The sequence below is a fragment of the Pteropus vampyrus genome, unplaced genomic scaffold (assembly GCF_000151845.1).
Source record: "Pteropus vampyrus isolate Shadow unplaced genomic scaffold, Pvam_2.0 Scaffold36, whole genome shotgun sequence".
Classification (NCBI taxonomy): Eukaryota; Metazoa; Chordata; class Mammalia; order Chiroptera; family Pteropodidae; genus Pteropus; species Pteropus vampyrus.
In genome coordinates, this window is record NW_011888817.1 from 118,969 (window position 1) to 125,856 (window position 6,888).

The 6,888-nt window shown below is 43.4% G+C and overlaps 1 pseudogene; it reads left to right on the top strand.

Annotated features, from left to right (window-relative positions):
• Positions 1-547: 547 nt before the first annotated feature.
• LOC111738325 lies at positions 548-666 on the top strand (annotated as a pseudogene).
• The last annotated feature ends 6,222 nt before the right edge of the window (positions 667-6,888 follow it).

Here is a 6,888-nt window from a genome sequence, read left to right on the forward strand (position 1 = left end):
TTCTCTGAATTAAGCATCTCTTACTTTTATAAAAGGATTTTTAAAAACCCATTCCCATTTTGAAATAAAGAAGACGCTGTATAATAGAACCACATTAACATCACCCTAACTCAGGGCCCAGCTGTAAGGAGAAACAAAGTCGCTCAGGTCAGTGTCTGATCCAAGGCTGCCTTTAAAAAAACTTCATGAGCCAAAATTCAAGTAATAACTGACACGAATGTGAGTGCTTCCAGAGTGCCTAGCACTTCACAAATGAGGAACCTGAGGTGCAGAGGCTCAGTCACCTGACCAAGGCCACTCAGTGGGTGTGTAATGGTTGCAGTGTGGGGTGTGTACCAGATGTACCTCTTTAAGGAAGGCACACAACCCTCTAGGGTAGTTCACGGCTCCTACCCTCAGAGAAATGCACAGACGTACAAAAATTTGAATATTTGGTAGGTTCACAGACCCTCTCTGGTCCCCCAAACATCCAAGGTTAAAAACCTCTGTTCAGATTTTTGATCACTGAAAAACTTCAGCAAGAGTGTCCAGTTAGAAAGGGACGCAAGTCTACGGCCACGCCACCCTGAATAAGCCCAATCCCGTCTGAGCTCGGAAGCTAAGCAGGGTCGGGCCTGGTTAGTACTTGAATGGGAGACCACCTAGGAAGACTAGGTGCTGTAGGCATAAAAAATAAATAAATAAATAAAAATAAAAAATAAGGAATTGTAAGCTGACAAGGTCCTTGCAATCTGTGAGGTCAACCAAGGGTTGCCTTTCCTTAAAAAAATAAAAAAAGGAAGGAAGGGAGGGAGGGACGGACTGACGGACTTGTGTGTAAATGTCCTCACTCTCTCTCTCCTAAAGCGGCATGGCCCAGGGCTGCCTTCCCAGAGTTTCCAACAGCCCAGCACCAAGGTCTCAGATACCTCTGCTACCGCCCATCACCCTCACTAACCTTTACTGAAAACGAAGGAGGAACAAAAAGGGATTATTTACAGAAAACAGAACATGACTAAACCTGTCTAGACTATAAATGCTAAGATTCTGCTGAAATAAACTACACTGCGGCCTCTCTGGGCACCGCCATCTCCACAGGCCCTGGTCTGGCTTTTCCACTTCACTTCCCACCACTTTCCACCTTGGGCCTCAACCTGACATAAAGGACCTACCTCCTGGAAATCTAGTCCTGCTTCTGGGGCCAAAGTGTGCACTTTCAAGAAGTAAGTGAAATTCAGAGAAGTCTAGAAAGCAATTTTGCAAAAACAGTTCCAAATTGGGAGAAAAAAAAATTTTTGCAGGTACAAACTCCTGGCCCAGAATTCTGCAATGGTCTCCCATGAAGTTTTTACAGCATTATTTATAGTAGCAAAAAGCAAAACAACCTTAATGCCCAGTGTAAGTAAATTACAGTACAACCATAAGATGAACCCGTATACAGTCATTAATAGGTAATTTGCAAAGGTATTTTGAGAAAAAAAGACTTATGAGATGCCTGTGGAAAAAAAACAGAATGTGAAATTTAACATACGAAAGCTACATTTTTTTAAAAAAAGTGCTCAGAGAGAAAAAAGAGTGGTTTTATCCATAAGAGGGGGAATTTTGAGTGTTATCTTTCATCCTTTATATGTACTTTTATACATTTTCCATAAATGAAACATGGACTTTTCCCCCTTTACCTTTTTCTTCTGATTATAAGTGTGACGTGATCTCTGTAGCAAATTCAAGCATTACAGATATAAAAAATCCCCCTATGATCCCACCACCCAGAGGTAATAACTCCCCAAAGGTAACCACTAATAATAATTTGGCTTCCATTCTTCTAGACGTTTTCCAACAAGCATTCTTTCAGAATCAAATAATTTCCTTAAAAAACAACCCATATGATTCCATATATTTGAAATGTCCAGAAAGAAAGATTATTAGTGGCTGCAGGGATTGGGAACGGGGAGTAGCTGCAAATGGATGCAAGGACCCTGTCTGGGGGGAAGGAAGATGTTGGGTGGGATTCTGTAAATTCACTAAAAAATTTATAAAACTGAATCACACACTTAACACCAGAGAATTTTATAATTTTATGATTCTATAAAGCAACCGAAAAAGCCCAAACACCCCAGTGCCAGTGTCAGGACCAGGCGCTCTGACAGTACTGAGTGGCTCAGCCGGGAGGGTGAGGAAGGAAGCCCCGGGCTCTGGGCTCTGCTTTTCTCGAGAGCACATGGCAGGACCAACTGGTAGGAACAGAGGAAACTGGCGGCCTCCCAGGAATCACTGGACAAGCCACCTGCATGCAGAGGCTCACCAGGTAATCTGAGAGAGTCAGGGGGAGAAAGGCCAGTTTCAGTGGACACAGGGCCCAGAGAAAACTGAGCCTGAAAAGGCATTCCTAAGTCTCGCATCAAAGACAAGTGGTGGAGACAGACAGAGCACTGGCCCAAGCGCCCAAACACCTTACAAAGTTCAGGATGTGCCGTGTGCGGGAAAACTGAGAACAAACGCTCTTGCTCAGCAGAAACTTTAAAGCTGTCCCTGACAAGATGCTGTTCCCTGGACGTCCTCAAAAGTGAAAAGAAATGGACCAAAGTTAAAATGAATCCCACGACATTAAGCCATGTGGAAGAGAAAATGAGTGGGAGATTATGCATTTCATAAAAAGCACAATGACTACAGAATAGAAAAGCAGTGTAGATGCCTGTAAGGGTATAAATGGGTCCAATTATCTCAGAAAGTAATTGGCAATTGTGTATCAAAAGCCTGGAAAGTGTTCATAGCCTCCTAGGAATATGCCCTAAAGAAATCAATCAAATTTATACACAAATATGTCTATTGTTGTGTTGCAGAAAACTGGAAATAACCTCTCCAACAACAGGGAAATGATCAAATACTCTGAAACTGGTACAACGTTGCAAAGAGCATCCTGAAAAACATGGGGGGAAATGATCTATTTTATGTTAACCTAGTGAAGTTGGATATAAAATTTTAATCTCAACTAAGAAAAAAATAAAGCCCGACTCCTAGAGAGAAACAATATATGAAAATGTTAGCAGTATTTTTCTTTGGGTAGGGAGATTAAATGATTCTTTTTCTCCTTTTCTTTATTTTCCTCAGCTCTCCAAATTTTAATAAAAGTATTTCTCAATCTCTAAAAATCTATCTGCCAACTGGATTTTGTTAACTTTATCCTCTAGGATTTGTATTGTGTAGAAACTAGGCTTTACTTAATTTTCCAGACCTAAAATTTTAATCCTGAATATGCTTTCTCAAATTACAACCCCACTGATCAAAAAAATAACAAATGCCACCTACAAGATCACAGTGGGCCTTCCAGGAGGTGTGCCACCTCTCCCAGCCCTCATTGAAAATAATCTCTACTAAGAGCATGTTAAATTTCTGTCACCCTTTGGGAGGTAAGGATTTTGTAGTTGCTTGTTGTTGCTTTGTTTTAATGCAAGACAGAAAAATGCCCATGAACTGGAAACTTAGCCTAGAGGGAGTCACTGGGCAGGACCAGACCTAATCCCTGAAGGGGACTCAATATCACCTGGAAGGAAGCTGGAACCACAAGATCTTTGTGCCTTCCTAAGGGTGTTTTGTGGATGCAGAAATCCAGCTAAATGATTTTTAGCTAGCACGTTAGTGTAACAGATGTGCCCCAGGTCTGCCACCCCAAGCTCAGGGTCAGAGCAGCCCAGCCAGAGCTCAGCTGAGAGTTGCAGGAGGAGGGCACAGCTAAAAGGCCCGGTTCAGCACAGCCCCAAGAGCAAGCTCTCTGCTCTTCTCCTTAGGCCTCAATTAGAACGCTCTGCCACTCTAATGAGTTGGTGTCACTCTAATGAGCTGGTGTCACCTAAGCTATCTGCTACTAAGTGTAGTTGAAGTAGAAAGTTTATTTTATGTTTAAGAATTATAACAGATTCGATGTTAGCTCTAATTATGACACTCTCACCTGCATTCTAATAAGCTTTCTTCGATGTGGAGGGGCAAAGGGTGGAGAAAGAGCTAACCCAGAGGGAGCTGAGCAAGCTCCAGCCTCCACCACAAGTGGGTGGGGCCCATGAGTGCCTCCAGGCCTGGTATGCGTGGGCTTTTCTTTTGGAGAAAGTATGAGCCAGCTTATCAGCCAATCAAATAAGGGTTAAGGGTCGGGGATCTTTAGGGATGGGAAGACAAATAATCTCCAAAGAATCGAATGTGAGATGGGGGCTGCAGAGACCCCTCGCTTCTACAGCAGGCAGGCAGGGCGGTGTGTGGTGTGCAGCTGGGGCAGTTCCAGAGGTGAAAGCAAACACGCAGAACGCCGACTTTCTCTCCTGGCACTTTCCACCTGTGAGAGGGTTTTTCCTTTTCAAAACAGGAGAACTTCTGCTCTCCGTTGTAAATCAATTTGAATGGGCTATCTCCTCCCTTCTCCCTCCCACCATATTGGGTATTTGATTAACATTTTTCTGCTGTTGTTGCCTCAAGTTGAAGAGTGTTTAGAGACTGAAATGAATATATTATTTCTCACTCCAGCGACCTCTTTAATCCACAAATCCCCAAGGTAAACACTCCCAAACTTCGTCCTCTCTGAACCACAAATCAAAACCTGGTGGCAGCTGCGACACTTTGGACCAAAGAAAGATGTGTTTCAACATCTCTTACCTATAATTTTTCTTCATTCAACTGCAGATGATTCACTTAAAAGTTGCCTGGTGACCTGATCAACTTTAATCTCTAGTATGCAACAAGCTGTCACTTAGCCAACACATTTCCTGGGGAGGGAGGGAGGAGGGGGACCTTTTTTCAGCATCTATCTGCTTAATCACTGGCCTTGCTCACATCCAGAAAATCTCATCTACCGTGTGCCATGTGGACTCAACTACCTTTGCTATTTACTTTTCCTACTATCTCCCTTCGCCATGACAGTTTCCATCCTGATGGCCACTTAGCCACCTGTTGTTCTTCTTCTTCTGTCAGATGTGACATGCGTGTCACCTCTCTAGGTTCTGGGTCACCTCTTCTGGGCTGGCCATGGCCCAGGTGGGAGAACTCTGTATCCTGGAACTACCTGGACACCAGAGGAGATGATGGATTAGAAACCATCACTTGCAGGCTTAAGAGGCCTGGAGAAGTGAAAAGATGACATGCCACTCAGACGCTGTTCCAGGCTGCCCGGTGCCCGCTCCTGACTTCTCCCATCTGGCCTCTGTCTGACCCAAGCAGCTGGCTAGGTGGTTTTCATTTGCAGATGAAACCCCAGCAAGTCACTGCCACAAACCTCCTGACCTTGGAATCAATGTGAGGCACAAAGTGCACTTGTATCACTGAGCAGGACTGACTGACAGGCCTCACTCTCCAAGGCCAGAACTAGGGGTAAAAGAACAAAGTGGGGTCTTGATGCTTGAAAATTCTGACAGCCAAGAAAAAGAAATGTACTGGTCTGACAAGATGTGAATTAAAGTCTGGCACTGGAGCTGAGGATACAGGGAGAGGATTCTTAAAAGTGTGCATTTTGTCTTACACTGAAGATGCCAGTACTGGACCTTGTCTCTAAGCCACTCACTAGCACACTCAAGATAGTGAAAGAATAAGCAGGTCGTCAATGTGAATTAGCATATGTCTACACAATACAATATTACGAAACAGCTAAAATCAGGTTTATAAAAGAAAACTAATGATATACAAAAATGGTGATGAAGATTATAATGTATTTATGCCAATGAAGGGTTTTCTGTGTGCCACATACTGCTCTAAGTGCTTTACATGTGTTAGCTTACTTAATCCTCCTAACATGTCTATAAGATAGCTTCTGTAATTGATCCTATTTCATAGAGAACAGAGAGGTTACGGAACTTAGCAAAGATGACAAAGCCAGTAAGTGGTAGAGCTGGAGTATGAACCCATGAGCATGAACCCATGTTTTTAACTGCCATGCTATATTGCCACCCATAAAACAATAAAGTATAATATGACTTAACAATATGTATATAACAGTATCTATGTATATATCCACCAAAAAATTTAATAAAAGGCTAAAGAGTAATACTCCAAAATAACGTGTTTTGTCTAAGTAGTGGGATTAAGGTAATTATTTCTTTTCATAATTTGCTAGTTTGCTAATTTCCTACAATTTACAAAATCAGAAAAAGACCATGATGATGATCGTTTTCAAGTCCTTAAAGAAAGATACTCAGTGGGCTGGCAGTAGGGACAACCAGTAACCAGTCCCAGGAATTTCTAATGAAATTTTCACACACATTACTTAAACCTCACCCCCCGCCCCCCTCCCCTACACTCATTTCTTAACCTGTGAAATGGGAATATCACTACCCAGCCTCAGAGACGTGTTAAGAGGAAATGAGAGCAGAGGCAGGGGGCCGGGCACAGAATCTGGCATCGAAATCAAAACGTCCTTTCCAGAGGCCCAAGACACCATCCGTAATAACAACGGCCGCCACTTCTGGACATCCACCCCACTAGGCGTGCAACGTACGCCGAGTCAACTCCTTCTAACTCCCAGGAGGCAGAAGGAAGTGACAGGTTCAGGAGCTCGTCCAGAGCCACGGTGCCTACAAGAGGCTGACTCAAGGTTCAAATCAGGTTTGCCAGGCTCCAGGGCCCACACTCCTCCCATGATCCCTGCTTCCCTTACAGGTCAAGTTCCATGTGGAGACAGACAAGGCCCACCACCTTGGGGCTTCTCATTACCATCTTCTTTTTTTTTCTGGGTCGCTCCCTTTCTTTTCAACTATTTCAGACTCCTTAGGGGCCAGGGAAAAGGGAACATGCCTCACAGTGAAATGATTACAATGAATTCTCAGTATATTTTGTTCGCACCCAAAACCTGATCCACCTGGTTCAATTATCCCAACTGTCCTTAACTCAGTCTAAGAAATTCTACAGACGGACTGATGCTGAAAGTCTTGGGAG